At 49.4% G+C, this 20,041-nt stretch overlaps 2 protein-coding genes across 2 annotated transcripts in view; one reads left to right on the forward strand and one right to left on the reverse strand.

Annotated features, from left to right (window-relative positions):
* Positions 1 to 20,041, reverse strand: part of LOC138487766 (uncharacterized) — a 263,072-nt gene that overhangs the window by 200,202 nt on the left and 42,829 nt on the right. The gene's annotated exons all lie outside the window — the stretch shown is intronic.
* Positions 1 to 20,041, forward strand: part of SC5D (sterol-C5-desaturase) — a 220,354-nt gene that overhangs the window by 80,375 nt on the left and 119,938 nt on the right. The window lies entirely within an intron of this gene.

Here is a 20,041-nt window from a genome sequence, read left to right on the forward strand (position 1 = left end):
CGTGGAGAGCGACTGAATGTGGAAAAGCACAGAGCGAGTGTGGAGAACGACTGAGTGGAGAGCGCAGAAGCGTAAGATGCAGTTGAGCCTGGAGAGCAGATGAGGATGGAGAGCGGATGAGTGTGAGAGCGGATGAGCGTAGAAAGCGGATGAGCGTAGAAAGCGGATGAGTGTGGAGAGCGGATGAGTGTGGAGAGCGGTTGAGTGTGGAGAGCGGATGAGTGTGGAGAGCGGATAAGTGTGGAGAGCGGATGAGTGTGGAGAGCGGATGAGTATGGAGAGCGGATGAGTGTGAAGAGCGGAGTAGCGTGGAGAGCGACTGAATGTGGAAAGCACAGAGCGAGTGTGGAGAACGACTAAGTGAAGAGCGCAGAAGCGTAGGATGCAGTTGAGCCTGGAGAGCAGAAGAGGGTGGAGAGCAGATGAGTGTGAGAGCGGATGAGCGTAGAAAGCGGATGAGCGTAGAAAGCGGATGAGTGTGGAGAGCGGATGAGTGTGGAGAGCGGATGAGTGTGGAGAGCGGTTGAGTGTGGAGAGCGGATGAGTGTGGAGAGCGGATAAGTGTGGAGAGCGGATGAGTGTGGAGAGCGGATGAGTATGGAGAGCGGATGAGTGTGAAGAGCGGAGTAGCGTGGAGAGCGACTGAATGTGGAAAGCACAGAGCGAGTGTGGAGAACGACTAAGTGAAGAGCGCAGAAGCGTAGGATGCAGTTGAGCCTGGAGAGCAGATGAGGGTGGAGAGCGGATGAGCGTAGAGAGCGGATGAGTCTAGAGAGCGGATGAGTGTAGAGAGCGGATGAGTGTGGAGAGCGGATGAGTGTGGAGAGCGGATGAGTGTGGAGAGCGGATGAGTGTTCTGAAACAGATGAATACGTGGAGTGGACGTAAGAGTGGCGCAGATGAGCTGATGGAGCGGATGATTGTGCGAAAAGGTGAATGGGTGGTGTCGGGTGAGTGTGTGGAGCGGATGTTGTGTGGGGAGCGGATGAGCGTTTGGTGCGGGCCAATAGTGTGGAGCGGACGAGTGTGCGGAGCGAACGCGTGTGTGGAGTGGACGAGTGTGTGAAGCGGATGAATGTGTGGTGCAGATAAATGTTGTGAAACAGATGAATGTGTAGAGCGAACAAATACACAGTGCGGATGAGTGTCTGGAACGGATAGTCACGCAGAACAGACAAGTAATATTATCAAGCCAACGACTAGTATGTTGTGCCGATGTGTGGGTGGACCGGGTGATCGAGTATCAAGACTGTACGAGTGTCTAGACCGAACGAGTGTGTAGACGGGACAAGTGTGTAGACGGGACGAGTATGTAGACGGGACGAGTGTGTAGACGGGACGAATGTGCGGAGCGGACGAATGTGCGGAGCGGACGATTGTGCGGAGTGGACGACGTTTAACCAGACAAATGTGTAAGAATGAACGAGCATGTAGAAAGGACGAGCAAGGAGGGCGGACGAACGTCGAGAACGGATGAGCACGGAGAGCGGATGAGCGTGGAAATCGGATGAGTATGGAGAGCGGATGGGTGGGAAGCGTGGAAAGCGGATAAGGGTGGAGAGCGGATGAGTGTGGAGAGCGGATGAGTGTGGAGAGCGGATGAGTGTGGAGAGCGGATAAGTAAGAAGAGCGGAAGAGCATGGAGAGCGGAGGAGCGTGGAGAGTGACTGAATGTGGAAAGCACAGAGCAAGTGTGGAGAGCGGATGAGTGTGGAGAGCGGATGAGTGTGGAGAGCGGATGAGTGTGGGGAGCGGATGAGTGTGGGGAGCGGATGAGTGTGGGGAGCGGATGAGTGTGGGGAGCAGATGAATGTGGGGAGCGGATGAATGTGGAGGGCGGATGAGTGTATAGAGAGCGTTTGAGTATACAGAGCGGATGAGTGCGTAGGCAGACAGGAGTTCATGCGCTGGGTAGACTGGAGTGCATGCACAAGAAGGACAGGAGTGCACACTTATGGAACACATGAGAGCATGCGTGAGGCACACTGGAGAATGAAGGATAATCTTGAGCACGCAAGGTGAACCAGAGTACATGAATAGGTCAAGCAAGCATGAATGTGTAGGACAATCCCGAACGCCTGAAACGAACAAAATGAATAGAACGGACCTGCCCGCTCGGAACTGCGTGACATACATAATATGCTTTGGAATGCAGGGAACATTTGAAAAAAATACTTACCATAACACACCCTACGCTTACTCTCTCCCTTACACCACCACTCAACTAGAACACAGAGATACTATGACACCATTCGGTATAACTGTTCTCATATCTACATCTCCCGCTCACTCCACAACACTCTAAGTAAACATTGCTGGTTTCACACCCCCCAGCCAGGCGTTCTCCTCAGGCCTAATGCAGCCACACTCGTCCTGGATAAAGCCAGCCAGAGCGAACACATACTCCTGATCTCTCAACCACCACACCTACCGCTAAGAAGCAGCTACCACTTGAATTCCGCACCAGCTGCACACATACCTGGTGCACACACGCACCTTTTGACTTTTGACTCTCTCTTCTCCCTCTACTGACCCGAACTTCGGTTCCCGAGGGCGTTCAACCTACCAGCGCCTTCAGACCATACCAATGGTATATAAGGCGCTATATAAATGCAAAATAACATAACATAACATAACAAAAATACTTTGACCAAAATAAAATGAAACAAGCACAAGGAGTGTAACAGCTACCAACTCAACCCCTTCTAAAATCAGTAAATTAAAGAAATGTAAAGGCCTGGCTCACTGGCAAACTGAACAGTGAGATCCAGGCCGTTTTTAGAATATTCACAACAATTGTGTATTAGAAAACTATAGGCATTTAACGAGTTGCAATAGTGATCACATGAAAATTGTATTGGTTAATAGGTAAAAACGGATTTTACTATTTGTGGTCAAAGAAACATTGCACTGGTGGATTTCACAGATGACTCCAGAACAGACTTGTTGCCTTAGTTACCCCCTCATGAGTTATTTTGGGAATTAAATGTGTCTGAAACAGTTATTTTATTATTATTTATTTAATTTTAACATTTGTTTAATGCCCAGACCCACAGGTATCACAGCGTTTGTACAGGCTAGTAACAGAGTAAAAACTTTACAGATCATTGAGTTAGTCGGAAGTAGTACGGGCAAAGTAGGAGACAGTTCATGCTTAAAGTGTTAGTCATACTTATAGAATAACCACGTTTTCAACAGCCGCTTGAATGCTGGCTATGAGGGCTAATTTCTTAAGTGTGGAGTTAAGGAGTTCCACAGGGCGGGGGCTGTGGTGCTGAAACGAACGCCTCCTGCTCCGGCTAGTTTAAAGCGTAGGACAGCTAGGGTAAGCTGGTCAGAGGTTTGGAGTGAACAAGAGTGCTGTTTCTTTGCGATGCAATGGTTCAAGTATATGGGGGCTTCATTGTAGATGCAACAGTGCGCTACAGTCAAGGTTTTGAAGTCAATCCATGCGTTTATTGGTAGTCAATGGACTTCTCGTTGAGTTGCAGGAAGGTGGTCTGATTTGCAGAGGCCCAGAGGGCTTTGTTTTGAAGCAACTGTGGCATAGCTCGATTGGATGCGGATGTGCCCTTCAATAGGTCATTACAATAGTCTAGTTTGCTCAGGATAATGGCTCTGGAGAGAGTGAGGCAGTTGTTGGGGTTCAGGAATGGTCTGCTTAATGAGATAGGTTTGGCAGTGTGTGAGGTTGAAAATGCCAGAGCATTGACATGTCTCGTCATTGTTAATTCTGCATCAAGGTAGACCCCAGGGTTTTGGCATGTTTTTTTTTGTTGAAACTTTGGCTTTATTTGCATGTTCTTAATATAACAAACGGGCTCGATACATGTTCAAAGAATATACATTTGGCTGGCACAATAGCCCCTTTTTTTTACTTGTGAATTTTCCAATAAAATGGTTTTAGATAACTTAAACTCTTGTGCTGATAGTTCTATAATTAAGTCCTGTTCCCTTAAGGTGCTTTACTCTTGCCTTTTACTCCCTTGTTTAACCCTTAGTATATCGTTATTTTATATGCTTTCGGGCACTCATAATGCATATAATTTGTGTATTCATTGCGGAGGCTGCAAGGGTTGCGTGGGTAGTAGGGAGGTGACAAGTTAACCCTGACATTTAGGCATTAGGTTAACACATTTTTTTTTCAATTTTTTTTTCTCGAAAAAATGGCCATCTCCATTATATGTATCTAATGTCGACACCTTTACATTCGACATTTTTTTCGAAAATGTTGTTTGTCGGTAAACTATTTTCAGTAATATCACTATAAACCGTTAAGAGTCTGAATTTCACCCTTTGCTCGATGGGCAGCCAATGCAAGTTCCTTCTTATATCGGAAACATGGGTATATTTTCTTAGACCCATAATAGCTCTAATAGAGCTATTCTGGACGACTTGAAGTTTGTTCAATTCAGCTTTGTTTATACCAATAAGCAAAGAGCTACAATAATCCAGTGTTGTTGATATAATAGCTCTTGCGATGGTTTTGCAACCTGTCTGTCAGAAAAGGTCTTATGTGAGCCAAGACTCGAATATAGTATGCAGATGATGAAACTAGGTTATTTACATGCGCTGACATACTTAAAGATTGCTTGAAGGTGACTCCGAGGATTTTTATTTTATCCTTCACTTGAATGGTATGGTTATCGATGCTGAAAGTTTGATAGTCTAGGGTCAATTTCTCAAGCCTTTGTTTAGACCCGATCAGTATCAGTTCTGTTTTCCCTGGATTCAGGGCCATGCCATTAGCAGCCATCCATTTACGGATGAAATCATATATTTTAGCCAATATCCTGGCATGTTGGTCCTAGTTCCCCGACAGAGTGATAAGGCACTGCGAGTCGTCGGCGCAGTTCGAAAAACATATGTCCTTATTTTCCAAGCCATCAAAGAAAGAGACTGTAAAAAGGTTATAAAGAATCAGTGATAAGGCTGCCCCCTGAGGTATCCCATAGTTCATGGTAACTGGATCTGCTTGTGCTTGTTTACTGCAAACCCGGATTGTTCTTGAGCCTAGGAACGAAAGCATCCAATTCTTTGCATTAACGCTGAAATTTGCTCTTTCCTCCAACCTTTCCAGAAGGAGTTGGTGATCCACCAAATCGAATGCTGCTGAGAGATCCAAGGACATCAGAAGCATTGTGGACCCTTCATTGATTTTTGTCATCATGTTGGATTTAAGTTCCAAGAGTGCTGACTTTGTGCTATATCCTGGGCGAAAACCTGACTGTCCATTATTGAGAATGGTATGTTTGTTGGTAAAAGAAGCCAACTGATCATATGCCACTCTATCCCTGATTTTTAGAATGAAAGGGGAGTTGGTAATAGGCCAGTAGTTATTTGCCTCTCCCGGATCTAAGTCTGCTTTCTTCAAGAGGGGGGTGATCTATGACCCTTTGAGCCTGCTGGGAACTATACCCTCTCTGAATGATGTGTTTACTATTTTTGTAAGGGATCCAATGAGTAACTCAGAGCATGCTTTATAGGATGCTGCTGGGAATTGATCACATTTACAAGTGGATGGCTTAAATTTAGCTAACACGATCCTCAGTTCGTCTTCCGATATATTTTAAAAATTAAATTCTGGAATATTTTGTTTCTTATTAGAAACTCTGGCCCCGGCTGTACCCTTCACAGTGTGTGACTCTTTTTTTATTTTTTTCACTACCCACTTATTTTGGTGGTCTTGTCTATCATAGCCTGTTGAATTACTGTACATCAGGCTTGATTTATGTCTACTTTAACTTGGTGTGTAGCCTCTGGTTTTTCCAATTCTCTCAGAATTGTGAAAATGTCTTTGGTATCATGTTGGGCCTCGAAATTCTGGCTTTGTATGATAACTTTTTTGCATTGATCACTACAAGAGGCAATTCGATTCAATAGGCCTGGGCCAAAGTCAATGGTTCAGTGTCTTGGATAGGATAGCACAGTTCTGGTAGTAAACGGTTAAGTCTTTGCCAATGTTCATAGAAGTAGTTTGCCAGAAAAAGTTATATGTCGGGTTAGGAGCGAACAAGACTCCAAAGTTGGGAAAGTTTCACAAACTTTCACCGTGGCAGAAAGGATTTGCACACCGCGTTTGCACAGTACCTTATGGATGAAGAAAAGCTGTAGCTGAGGCAGTTGTTCCTGGCAGTTCCTGCAGATCTCGCTGTTCCTGAGCTTCAGTCGTGTGGACAAGAAGGAGGATATTGGGAGGTTCCTCTAGTGCCCAAAGAAGAGGCCACAAGCTTGGCTAAACGTCAGTTTAAGGTGTGAGTGCCTTAAAGTCCACAAACTGGTATCCTTCTCACTGGCTATCCGGTTTTCAACAGCACTCTGAAGAAAATTCGACCAGTATGGAGACGGTGTCCAGGTGGCTTGCGAGTTGGTTGTTCCCACCAGCTCAAGGGAAGAAGTCGTCCTTGAAGGGCTTCTCTATCAAGGGAGTTTCAGGCAATTCGGACCTGCAGCAGGGCTTCACCGGGCAAACCAACGGTCCAGCAGTTGCAGCAGTCATCTTCCTATAGCTTGTCTTCGGTTCTTTTGTTCCAGTGGTCGACTCTGCCTTCCATGTCCCAGAGACCTGCTTTTAAACAGTTTCTCCCATTCATTCCAGGCTAGCTGCCACTCACCCAGCAGGGTGGCTGTCCTTGCCGGACAGGCAGCCAACCAATCACCCCAGAGTGCATTCAGGTTTCCAAAGAGACTAAGCACAGGGAGTTTCGGGCACCTCCCTCACATCCTGTCCAACCCCAGACAATCAGGCACCAGAGGAGGGCTTCAGCACTGAAGCCCGCCAAAGGGCATCGAGCAAAGTGACCAAACTTGGTTTGGCGCGCACAGTTAAACACAAGAAGGACTTTTCCTAAAAGAAACGGCAAAAAAAGATGACATGAGTCTGTTTTTACAGAGGGGTCCTGGGCGCCATATTGAAAAACATGGCTGACCCGATTTTTAGCTACCGGTGTTCGCGGTCGGGAAAAATCGTGGTAGTTTGTTCTAAAACCACTGCCACCAGAAATGTCAAGAGGAAAGGGTAACATTTGACTGTTACATGAGTGTTTAGACATAGGGGATACTAGGCAACCCCTCCAGCACTCTATAGGAAGATAGTTTGTGCTGGGTCTATGAATTTTAAAAGACTAGCAAAGTCAATTTAACTTTACATGCACTGGGAGATGACATCCCTGTGCCACTGCACTGAAGGTGCTGTGTGACACACAAGAAAAAGATGATGCCTATGGAGTTTGTCTAAAAACTCCATATCCAAAGAACACAAAAGTAAAACACATTGAAAATGAAAAGTTCAAAGGCCCAAAATATAGCAAAAGAAATGGAGGGCTCTAAGGTAGAGGGAATTTAGCACTTGGGTGAAAATTCTCCCTAACACAAGGTCACGGGTAGTGAGAGGTGGCGCCCTCACCTCCTTTGGTATCAAGAAGAAACTGGTTCCTGGATACCTCACATTTAGCATGTAGAAAAGGATGAATGTCCGCACAGTGTTTGCGTGGGTTCAGTGATATTTATTCAGAAGAAGACAAATAGGGCCTCATTACGACCCTGGCGGAATGGGTTTAACGGCGCCGGTAATGGTGCTGGTGCCGTTAAACCCATTCCGACCTATTACGAGGTTCCCTTGCGGGACCCGCACTGGATCGCTGGTCAGATCAGATATCCAGAGCAGGTCCCGCGAGGGGACCAGGGAGCTAACAACGGGCCCGCAGCGGGCCCGTTATTAACGGGCCCGTTGTTAGCTCCCTCCCCATTCCCATTGAGCCCTATGGGGGCTTGAATGGGAATGGGGATGGGTATTTTGAATGAGGAATTACCGGGTCCTCCAAGGTTGGAATGGCCCGGTAATTCCTCATTCAAGGAACCTGGACCCGGACCCGAGTTTATGGCAGCCATGCCCTTATTAAGGGCATGGCTACCTCTAAACTCGTAATGAGGCCCAGTCTTTTATGTGGTCAGCCGACACATATTTCGACCTCTGGGGTCTTTATCAAGGCTATGTTGTAGGCAAGTGGGCCCGGATGTCCATGCGTGGTCGGTCCTGTATAGGCCATGGTCGGTAGCTCTTGGATTGATTGGTTTGACCCGTTAGGCTCTGGGATTGATGTCTGTCCGTGTGTGACTCCCTCATAGTGCTGTCACACACAGAATCGATGGGAGAGGTGGAGGCACTTTATGCCATCAGATATTGGGCACCATTAAACATCAGAGTCTGTACCGGGTGGTTACACAAATCGCATTCAGTACTTAAAGAACTTGGAAGGGCATTAACCCATAATGCTGGATAGACAATAAGTAGTGCCTTACATTTAGGTATGCCTCAAGGCACTGAATGAGCTAAATAAACCCACTGTTACAAGAGGTTTCTAAACCCTGTCTTTCACACACACACACAGCCACCCCCCCATACTCTCCTAATCTTGTAAATAACAAAGAGAAAGTCTTCATAAATAATGGCCCTTCCAACTGTTGAATATCCTGAAGAAAATATGGAAATCGTTCTGCTTGTGTCAGAATTCAAAAAAGCAGGTGGAAGGAACATCCACCACACAAGCCTTATGCCTCTCCCATCGAGCACTACATAAAACTGGACCGCAATATCTTCAAGACAAGCTAATACCTTATCACCCCACTCGCACACTAAGATCAAGCTCAGCCGGCCTCCTAGTAATCCCTAAGACAAACTCAGCCAGATTAGGCGGATCATCATTCTCAGCGCTAGCCCCAACCCTATGGAACTCGCTCCCACCCTACATCCGCCTGACTGAAGACTTAACGGCCTTCCGCAAACTACTGAAAACCTGGCTCTTCCCCTAAAACTAACCAGCAATTTGACCGGAAGCAAGAAATGTACAACTAAATAAAATCGAATGTAAACCATAAGACAAACAGTACCAAACGAATAATGTAGATCAAAACAGTGAAGTGGATAATAGGAATAAATCATCAGGAAACTAGGAGATCTGGATGGACGCTTGACCAGACGAATGTGTAAGAGTGAATGAGCATGTAGAGGGGACGAGCGAAGAGGGCGGATGAACGTCGAGAACGGATGAGCATGGAGAGCGGATGAGCATGGAAATCGGATGAGTATGGAGAGCAGATGGGTGTGGAGCGTGGAGAGCGGATGAGTGTGGAGAGCGGATGAGTGTGGAGAGCGGATGAATGTGGAGAGCGGATGAATGTGGAGAGCGGATGAATATGAAGAGCGGAGGAGCATGGAGAGTGGAGGAGCGTGGAGAGCGACTGAATGTGGAAAAGCACAGAGCGAGTGTGGAGAACGACTGAGTGGAGAGCGCAGAAGCGTAAGATGCAGTTGAGCCTGGAGAGCAGATGAGTGTGGAGAGCGGATGAGTGTGGAGAGCGGATGAGTGTGGTGAGCGGTTGAGTGTGGAGAGCGGATGAGTGTGGAGAGCGGATAAGTGTGGAGAGCGGATGAGTGTGGAGAGCGGATGAGTATGGAGAGCGGATGAGTGTGAAGAGCGGAGTAGCGTGGAGAGCGACTGAATGTGGAAAGCACAGAGCGAGTGTGGAGAACGACTAAGTGAAGAGCGCAGAAGCGTAGGATGCAGTTGAGCCTGGAGAGCAGATGAGGGTGGAGAGCGGATGAGCGTAGAGAGCGGATGAGTGTGGAGAGCGGATGAGTGTGGAGAGCGGATGAGTGTGGAGAGCGGATGAGTGTGGAGAGCGGATGAGTGTTCTGAAACAGATGAATACGTGGAGTGGACGTAAGAGTGGCGCAGATGAGCTGATGGAGCGGATGATTGTGCGAAAAGGTGAATGGGTGGTGTCGGGTGAGTGTGTGGAGCGGATGTTGTGTGGGGAGCGGATGAGCGTTTGGTGCGGGCGAATAGTGTGGAGCGGACGAGTGTGCGGAGCGGACGAGTGTGTGGAATGGACGAGTGTGTGAAGCGGATGAATGTGTGGTGCAGATAAATGTTGTGAAACAGATGAATGTGTAGAGCGAACAAATACACAGTGCGGATGAGTGTCTGGAACGGATAGTCACGCAGAACAGACAAGTAATATTATCAAGCCAACGACTAGTATGTTGTGCCGATGTGTGGGTGGACCGTGTGATCGAGTATCAAGACTGTACGAGTGTCTAGACCGAACGAGTGTGTAGACGGGACGAGTGTGTAGACGGGACGAATGTGTAGACGGGACGAGTGTGTAGACGGGACGAATGTGCGGAGCGGACGAATGTGCGGAGCGGACGATTGTGCGGAGTGGACGACGTTTAACCAGACAAATGTGTAAGAATGAACGAGCATGTAGAAAGGACGAGCAAGGAGGGCGGACGAACGTCGAGAACGGATGAGCACGGAGAGCGGATGAGCGTGGAAATCGGATGAGTATGGAGAGCGGATGGGTGGGAAGCGTGGAAAGCGGATAAGGGTGGAGAGCGGATGAGTGTGGAGAGCGGATGAGTGTGGAGAGCGGATGAGTGTGGAGAGCGAATAAGTAAGAAGAGCGGAAGAGCATGGAGAGCGGAGGAGCGTGGAGAGCGACTGAATGTGGAAAGCACAGAGCAGGTGTGGAGAGCGGATGAGTGTGGAGAGCGGATGAGTGTGGAGAGCGGATGAGTGTGGAGAGCAGATGAGTGTGGGGAGCGGATGAGTGTGGGGAGCGGATGAGTGTGGGGAGCGGATTAGTGTGGGGAGCGGATGAGTGTGGGGAGCAGATGAGTGTGGGGAGCGGATGAATGTGGGGAGCGGATGAGTGTATAGAGAGCGTTTGAGTATACAGAGCGGATGAGTGCGTAGGCAGACAGGAGTTCATGCGCTGGGTAGACTGGAGTGCATGCACAAGAAGGACAGGAGTGCACACTTATGGAACACATGAGAGCATGCGTGAGGCACACTGGAGAATGAAGGATAATCTTGAGCACGCAAGGTGAACCAGAGTACATGAATAGGTCAAGCAAGCATGAATGTGTAGGACAATCCCGAACGCCTGAAACGAACAAAATGAATAGAACGGACCTGCCCGCTCGGAACTGCGTGACATACATAATATGCTTTGGAATGCAGGGAACATTTGAAAAAAATACTTACCATAACACACCCTACGCTTACTCTCTCCCTTACACCACCACTCAACTAGAACACAGAGATACTATGACACCATTCGGTATAACTGTTCTCATATCTACATCTCCCGCTCACTCCACAACACTCTAAGTAAACATTGCTGTTTTCACACCCCCCAGTCAGGCGTTCTCCTCAGGCCTAACGCAGCCACACTCGTCCTGGATAAAGCCAGCCAGAGCGAACACATACTCCTGATCTCTCAACCACCACACCTACCGCTAAGAAGCAGCTACCACTTGAATTCCGCACCAGCTGCACACATACCTGGTGCACACACGCACCTTTTGACTTTTGACTCTCTCTTCTCCCTCTACTGACCCGAACTTCGGTTCCCGAGGGCGTTCAACCTACCAGCGCCTTCAGACCATACCAATGGTATATAAGGCGCTATATAAATGCAAAATAACATAACATAACATAACAAAAATACTTTGACCAAAATAAAATGAAACAAGCACAAGGAGTGTAACAGCTACAAACTCAGCCCCTTCTAAAATCAGTAAATTAAAGAAATGTAAAGGCCTGGGTCACTGGCAAACTGAACAGTGAGATCCAGGCCGTTTTTAGAATATTCACAACAATTGTGTATTAGAAAACTATAGGCATTTAACGAGTTGCAATAGTGATCACATGAAAATTGTATTGGTTAATAGGTAAAAACGGATTTTACTATTTGTGGTCAAAGAAACATTGCACTGGTGGATTTCACAGATGACTCCAGAACAGACTTGTTGCCTTAGTTACCCCTTCATGAGTTATTTTTGGAATTAAATGTGTCTGAAACAGTTATTTTATTATTATTTATTTAATTTTAACATTTGTTTAATGCCCAGACCCACAGGTATCACAGCGTTTGTACAGGCTAGTAACAGAGTAAAAACTTTACAGATCATTGAGTTAGTCGGAAGTAGTACGAGCAAAGTAGGAGACAGTTCATGCTTAAAGTGTTAGTCATACTTATAGAATAACCACGTTTTCAACAGCTGCTTGAATGCTGGGTAGGAGGGCTAATTTCTTAAGTGTGGAGTTAAGGAGTTCCACAGGGCGGGGGCTGTGGTGCTGAAACGAACGCCTCCTGCTCCGGCTAGTTTAAAGCGTAGGACAGCTAGGGTAAGCTGGTCAGAGGTTTGGAGTGAACAAGAGTGCTGTTTCTTTGCGATGCAATGGTTCAAGTATTTGGGGGCTTCATTGTAGATGCAACAGTGCGCTACAGTCAAGGTTTTGAAGTCAATCCATGCGTTTATTGGTAGTCAATGGACTTCTCGTTGAGTTGCAGGAAGGTGGTCTGATTTGCAGAGGCCCAGAGGGCTTTGATTTGAAGCAACTGTGGCATAGCTCGATTGGATGCGGATGTGCCCTTCAATAGGTCATTACAATAGTCTAGTTTGCTCAGGATAATGGCTCTGGAGAGAGTGAGGCAGTTGTTGGGGTTCAGGAATGGTCTGCTTAATGAGATAGGTTTGGCAGTGTGTGAGGTTGAAAATGCCAGAGCATTGACATGTCTCGTCATTGTTAATTCTGCATCAAGGTAGACCCCAGGGTTTTGGCATGTTTTTTTTGGTTGAAACTTTGGCTTTATTTGCATGTTCTTAATATAACAAACGGGCTCGATACATGTTCAAAGAATATACATTTGGCTGGCACAATAGCCCCTGCCCCCCCTCCCCTCCACCCCGCACCCCAATACATAACCACCCCCCTGAAAACTTATTCAAACTTGAACCATAAGTGTGGGAGACTCCTTGAATGTTCTTTTGTGTCCGGAGCTTGGGAGTAAATGTGGACGTCGACTTCTTCTATGGATGTAATTCGACCACCGTCCCCCGGGCCATGGGCGCCCGTTCCATTTTTAGTTCATCCCTAACCCCATCCCCGTCCGCCCCCGCCGGGGGCCCCTAGCGGGCATCAGTGAACGTCCCATCCCCAGGTCTGCTGCACCCCATACCAGTTTGCTTGGAATGAGCCAGAGTCATTGTTCATCATTGCCGTTAGTGCCAGTCCTCCTTTGAGGGGGTCTCTGGGCTCTTCCATTTCTGTGCCAGGGCCACCCTGCCCGCCCTCAGCATTGTTTCCCACATTCTAGGGTACCTGTGTATTTCCGTATCCTCCGGGGGGAGACCCAGCAACATCGTCAGAGGGTTCTGGGGGAGCAATTCCTCGCAGACTACAGCAATCCAACCCCTTACCTTCTCCCAATACACCGGTACTTTTGGGCAGTGCCACCACATGTGGCCCCTCATTCTCACCTGGTCACAGCCCCTTGGGCATTCGAGGGATACCCCTGAGAACACCTTTGACAACTTCACGGGGTCCCTATGCCAGCCACGCAGAATCTTAAAATTGTGTTCCATATCTGCTGTGAATAAGTTCCCATGGAATGCTATTTTAAATATCCTTGACCAGGCGTCCTCCGAGATGACCTCTCCTGCTAAATCGCTCCAGAATGAGCGGAAACCCCTCCTCTCCACTAGGTTGATAGTGTTCAGGATTTTGTACATACCGGACACCGCCCCTTTCCTTGAAGTCGCTGTGTTTAGTAGTTTCTCAAAGGGGGTCAGCTGTCTCTTCAAATTTTGGCCCCATGACTGGTCGCAGAGGATACCCTTCAGACGGAGGTATTCAAATATGGAGAGGGACCCCTGCCCGAGAGCGTCTCTCAATTCCTCATATGTTAGGAATTCCCCTTCCCTGAACATCTGCCCCACCCACTCCATTCCTGAGTCGGACCAGGCCTGTGCATTGCGGAACCCCCTACATCCCAGTTTGAGGGGGTGTCCCCAGAGTGAGGACATCAGGGACGACCACAACGTTAAGTATGCAGTCTGGGGGCCCCCCTTCCAGATTGCCCAGAGAACTCCCAATGTTGGGTGGGATTTAAGTCTATTCGGGATGAACCTGCGTGGGGCCCACAAGAGGTCTCGGACTTTAAGAGGGTGGGCGTCCACGTCTTCCAAATAGGACCAATAGATTCCCATCCCCTCCTTCATGTGCTCTAGGAGTACACGCAACTGGGCCGCGCGGAAATAAAGTTGGAAATCTGGTAACCCAAACCCTCCCTCCTCTCTCGGTAAGGTCAGGACGGCCTTCGCGGTCCTCGCGGTCCTACCCTGCCATATAAACTCTCGTACCACGTTCTGTAGCGTCCTAAAGGTTTGGTGGGGGATGCTGGTTAGGAGAGCAGTGAAGAGATACAGTAAACGCAGTAGTATATTCTTTTTTACCACCGTCATGCGGCCATACCATGACAGAATCATTGAACCCCATCTCCTGAGGTCTGCGGTGATCCCCGCCATGACGGGGTGATAGTTGGTGGGGGCTAGATTTGATAGATCCCTGGTGAGGAGGACGCCCAGATATCGAATAGAGACCTTCCTCACTGTTATCCCGTTGAGCCTGTCCAAGGAGTCTAAGCCCGGGTCCCCTGTTCTCATGGGGAGCAGAACTGATTTACATGCGTTGATCTTTAAGCCCGAGAAACACCAAAATGCAGCCATCAGAGACAAGAGGGGGGGGAGCGAGGAGCCAGGTTCCACCAGGTAGGCCAAGATATCATCCGCAAAGAGGGAGAGCTTGAATTCTACTTCACCTCTCCTAATCCCCTTGATGTGTGCTCTAACTCCTATGGCCAGGGGTTCAATTGTAAGCACTTAGATCAGGGGAGAAAGTGGGCATCCCTGTCTTGTTCCCCGTGAGAGGGGGAATGGTTCTGACAACCTGCCATTCACTTGTACCCTTGCCCTCGGAGCTCTGTATAGTGCAGCCACCCATTCCCTAATGTGTACCCCAAAGCCCATTTTCTTGAGGAGGAGTTCCATGTATCTCCACTCGACCCTGTCGAAGGCCTTTTCCGAGTCCAGGGAGAGGACACTCGGGTCGAGGTCCGACCCCTGGGCGTAATGGAACAAATCTATAGTTTTGTGGATGTTGTCTGAGCCCTGTCTTCCTCTTATGAACCCTACCTGGTCCCCGTGGACCAGTTTCGGCAGTATCTCCTCCATCCGCTTCCCAATTACCTTAGCAAGAATCTTTGCGTAAATGTTCAACAGAGATATTGGGCGGTAGGAGGAGCACTCCGTGGGGTCCTTGCCGTCCTTGGGCAAAACTACAATTATGGCCTCCAGCATGGAATCCGGGAGAGTCCCCCCCTCCAGGACTGCATTTAAGACCTTTACTAAGTGCGGGGCTAGAGTCGAGCGAAACCTTTTATAGAAGTATACTGTAAAGCCGTCCTCGCCCGGGGAAGTGCCCACCTTCATCCCACTGATCACGTGTTCCACCTCGTCCTCAGATACCGGACCCTCCAACCTCTCTGCCATCTCCGTAGTCAAGGCTGGGATTTGTATAGAGTTCAAGGACCCTTCAATCTCAGCCTCACCCCCGTTATATTCTGATGAGTATAACTTTTCATAGTATCGGCGGAAGGCCTCTCCTATGTGGGACGTGTCATGGCCTATTGACCCCTCTTCGTTCTTCACTGCTCTCACCATTCTACTTCTCTGTACCTCCCTCAGTTTCCAGGCTAGAATCCTGTCCACCCTGTCCCCCTTTTCATTATACTTTTGCTTAACCAGCTGGAGACTCCTTTCTGTTTTTTGCAGGAGGAGGTCCTTTAACTGGAGCCTATAGCCGTCCAGGGCGGTTACCTGATCTCGGTTTAAGGGTTTTGCTGGGGGCCCCCCGGCTGGAGTTGGGCTATTTTCTCTCTCAGAGACTTCCCTGGGATTCCCTTTCTCTTTTGTTCTGGGCTCCTTTTTTGATGAGGACTCCCCTTAGGGTTGCCTTAAAGGCATCCCAAAAGGATTTCGGGCCTTCCTCCCCATTGTCATTGAGCTCGAAGAATCCGTTATGGCGTCGAGCACCTCCTGTGCGTGGACCTCGTCCTTCAGCAAGGAGTCGTTACATTTCCATCGTCCCCTGCGATCGCTTAGCCATCCCCTTGCCACAGTTACACGGACTAGGTCGTGGTCCGACCAGGGGACGGGGTCAACCCTGTAGCCAGTGACGAATGGGCGCAGGGTCTCATCCACTAAAATGTAGTCTATTCTAGAAAGTGACGTGTGGATGGCTGAATAATATGTGAAAGAGGGGGCGCCCGTCCTGGGGGTCGGGATCGTGTCCACCAGGCCCAATTCCGAGTTAACCCTTTGGAAGTTTCGTGCCATGGTCTCGTCTGCTGCCCTGGAGATCTGGGGACCAACACGTTTCCTATCCTGGGTTGGGTCTAGGACCATGTTGAAGTCCCCCCCAACCACCATCGTGCCTTGGACAAAGAGCTTGAGTCTATCCCTCACCTCTTCCCAGAATTGAGTTTGACCTTCAATCAGACCGTATACTATGGCAAAAGTAAGTGGGGCGCCCTGCAGGGACCCCCATACCAGCAAGTAACGGCCCTCTGGGTCTTTCAGTATGGCCTCCTTTTCAAAGCCAACATTCCTTGCTAATAGAATGGCCACCCCTCTTTTTTTGCCCTTGTGGGATGCACAGAAAACCTCCCCAATTCCCCCCTCCCCTGCATTTTGGGCTCCTTCCCCCGTGCCCAGTGAGTCTCTTGTAAGAAGAGAAGGTCAAGGTTCGCCCTTCTAAATTCCCTACATACCAGGGACCTCTTTGTGGGGGTGTTCAGACCCCGTACGTTGAGGGAACCCACTCCCAGGGCCGGCAGTCTTTCAGCCATTATCTAAGTTATCTTCTCTCTCAGTCAACATCTTCACTTCACCCCTCCTTGCGTGTTCCCTTAGTTTTGTTATGTGCTTCCCCTCTCCCCCTACCCCTCCCCCCAGGGTGGGCCTAAAGCATTTCCCCAACTGCCCCCCAGTCCCAACCCCTAACTGAACAACCCCAACTTTCGTGCGCCCCCCTCCCCCCTCCCGGGCGTCCAACCAATTAGTTCTGCCATCACTGGCTGTTGGCCGAACCACCAGCCTGCCCACCTCGGCCAGGCGTTTTGTGTAGTACTCATCGCTTTGAGCCCCCCCTCCCTCCCTGCTGCATCGTCCCCTCTATGGAACCCTTATACTTGCTGTTCATGAGGACACTGTTAGCGGTAGAACCTCTGAGTCTTCATTCCTCATTCCAAAACTTGACAGGTCGCCCCCGTCCTTAGTCCTCAGAGTCGTTCCGCTCTCCATCCTTCGCTGGTGACGGAGTATTCATTTTTCTGAATTTCCTCGCACCAGTTTTCCTTCTCCTGTTTCCCGACAGGCCAAGGCCACTTGGTCTGTCCATCTCCGGCCCCGATGGGCCCCTCCGGGGGTTCGAGTCCGCTACGTAATCTTGGATGGATCCATGTATGTCATCTTCCGTGATCAGAGTTGACAGGTGACCCATATATTCGAAAGCCAGGGAGAAGGGGTAGCCCCATCTGTAGCGCACCCCCTTCTACCTGAGCAGTTGCGTTAGGGGGCGGCACATTCTGCGTTTGGCCAGTGTGTAGGCAGAGAGATCCTGGTAGATTGAAATCTGGGTATTATTGTAGGTGATCTCCCAGGCCTTCCTGGCCTCCTCCAGCACGTTTGTCTTTTCCGAATAGTAGCGGAACCGGACCAAAATTGACCGGGGGCCCCCTGCTCTACCCCCTGCCCTGTGCACCCTATCGAATGTGAGTTCCATGGTCATCTCTTCTGCAAACAGGAGGGTGATAATGTATCTCACTGCTCGGGTGATGTCTCTCTCCGTTTCTCCTTCCAATTCGCGTACCCCAAAAATTATGAGGTTGTTCCTCCTTTCCCTGTTTTCGAAGTCATCCATCTGCCTGGCCCGTTCCTCATCCCTCTTCTCCAGGGCAGCCAGCCTCATGTCTATTTGTATTTCTTGGGCCGTGATGTTGATTGGTTGGTCTCCACCTGTAACAGTCTGTCCTCGACCTAGTCCACCCTTTGGTCCATTTTTTCGAATTTCTGGGCGATGTCAGAGCGCATGTCCCTGATTTCCTGCAGAATTGAGGCAAAACCCCTTTCCATTGCTGCTGTGGAAGGTGCCGGGGCCTCCGACTGGGCCATTTCTCTGTTGAGGCTTGTACCTTTGTTGCTACTTGCTGCCTCCTGGAAGCGAAATTCCTTCAAGGTTTCCAGCCAGTTCATCTGGTCACCCCCTGTGCCCTGCCGCCGAGACCTCTGCGGCCCCAGCGGGGACCGAGGAACCCCTCTCGGGTAGGCCGGTGATCTCCTTCCTGGGGTTCCCAGAGGGGGCTTGTGAAAAAAAATGGGGGGGGACCGGGATAAGGCCCTCCACCACCTGACTGTGGTATGCCTATGCTGCTACAGGGGGGTCGTTATTGGGCAGGCACACGCCCCACCGTCACCGAGCGGGGGCATCTCACCCAGTCCAGCTTCGCCGTGGCAGTCGGGGATTTCTTTTGGCCTCCTCGTTGTGGTCGATGTGGGCAGCTGAGTCCATATGACCCGGTCCGGAGGGCCCTTCCCGAGGGGCGGGGGGGCAGGGCACCGTGGTCCCTGCCCCCGGCTTAATGACAACCGTCCGCACTTTTGCACCCGGACTCCCCCCCGAGACTGTCAATGCTTTCTCCGTGGCCCGGGGGGGGGGGGGGACAGAATATTCAGCTGTGGCCGTGGGCACTGGCCCCAGGGGTGCTCACTTTGGGTGAAGGGCCCGGCAGCGCCGTCTCGCCGTCCCCACCCGGTGTCTTCTGATCCCTCCTGGGCAATGAGAATTTGCGTGTCGCCCGCAAGGGTGGTATAGGTGATGCCTAGGGTGTCAAGTATATCAAAGAGGGGCTTAGTGTAGGTGTTCTAGAGGGTCGGGGAAAGGCAAGATCCTTTGAATGACACCAAGAGGGACAGGGATGGGGTCGGTTAAGTTGTTGCCAATGAAGACTCTGGAGGTACGGTCACTTAGGAAGGATTTCATCCATCAGGCTGCCTTGGGTGACAAGTGGAAGATCCCGGAAAGCGTTTGGCAGAGTAGATTGTGGTCCACGAGATCAAATGCAGTGAAGAAGTCCAGGAAAAGTAGGATGGTAGTGTTGCCAGCATATCTAATGCTGTCAAGTTGCATTTTTAGATAGATAAGGACTGTTTCAGTACTGTGTTTTGGTTGGAAATCAGATTGTCTGGGGCCAAGGAGAGAAAGTTTTTCTAGGAACTGCTGTCATTGTAAGTAAGCAATGAGGTCTAGGATTCTGGGCAGGAAGGGTACTGTAATAATGGGCCTGTAGTTGGTAGGTACTGTTGGGTCCAGGGAGATTTATTTTTTAGTAAGGGGGTGACCCAGGCTGCTTTAATACCAGTGGGTATTTCGCATTAATTGAACGAGGAGTTAACACATCCAGTGATGATGGGAGCAAGAGTGGGGGCACAGAGCTTTATGATGTTGGCAGGGCAGGTATCTCCTTTGCATTTGGAGGGTTTGAGGACCTGGATGGTATTCAGAACAGATGCTTGGAATACAGGTTGAAAGGAGAATCTAGGGACTGGCTCCAGACGGGTTGTGGAGGCAGGGGTCTAGAATTGGGTGGTATTCTGATGGACCGGTGCGTAGATTTGGCAGTAAGTACGGCTTTCTTAGTTGTTATTTTGTTACAGAGTAGATTGATTTTGGTAGTTAGAGCAGTTTGAATAGTGATGCACCATGCTGTATCACGCTGAACTTAGGAGGTTTGTGCACACAGGTTTTCTAGTTTGCGCAAGATGGTGAGGAGTTCCTTGGTTTTGGAGCTTGCCGTGCTAATTCTGTTGCCATAGGAGGCAGCTTTAGTTGCAAAAATAGTAGCCTTGTAGGTTTTGGAAGTGGTGGTGAGTCGGGAGGCAATCTTGGGGGTGGGGTATTTCTTGTGTAGATGCTCAATGGCACTTTCTATCTGTGGAGCAGAACTAGTTCATCTGCGAACCAGATGTCAGTGGGTTTGAAAGGTTTCCGAGATTTGTTTTTGAAAGGAGCGTGTTCATCTAGCAGGGCTAGGAGGCTGTCGTAGCAGCGGTTGGTCAGAGACGCAGGGC

Source organism: Ambystoma mexicanum, chromosome 9 (assembly GCF_040938575.1).
Source record: "Ambystoma mexicanum isolate Mex_15411 chromosome 9, UKY_AmexF1_1, whole genome shotgun sequence".
In the NCBI taxonomy this organism is placed as follows: domain Eukaryota; kingdom Metazoa; phylum Chordata; class Amphibia; order Caudata; family Ambystomatidae; genus Ambystoma; species Ambystoma mexicanum.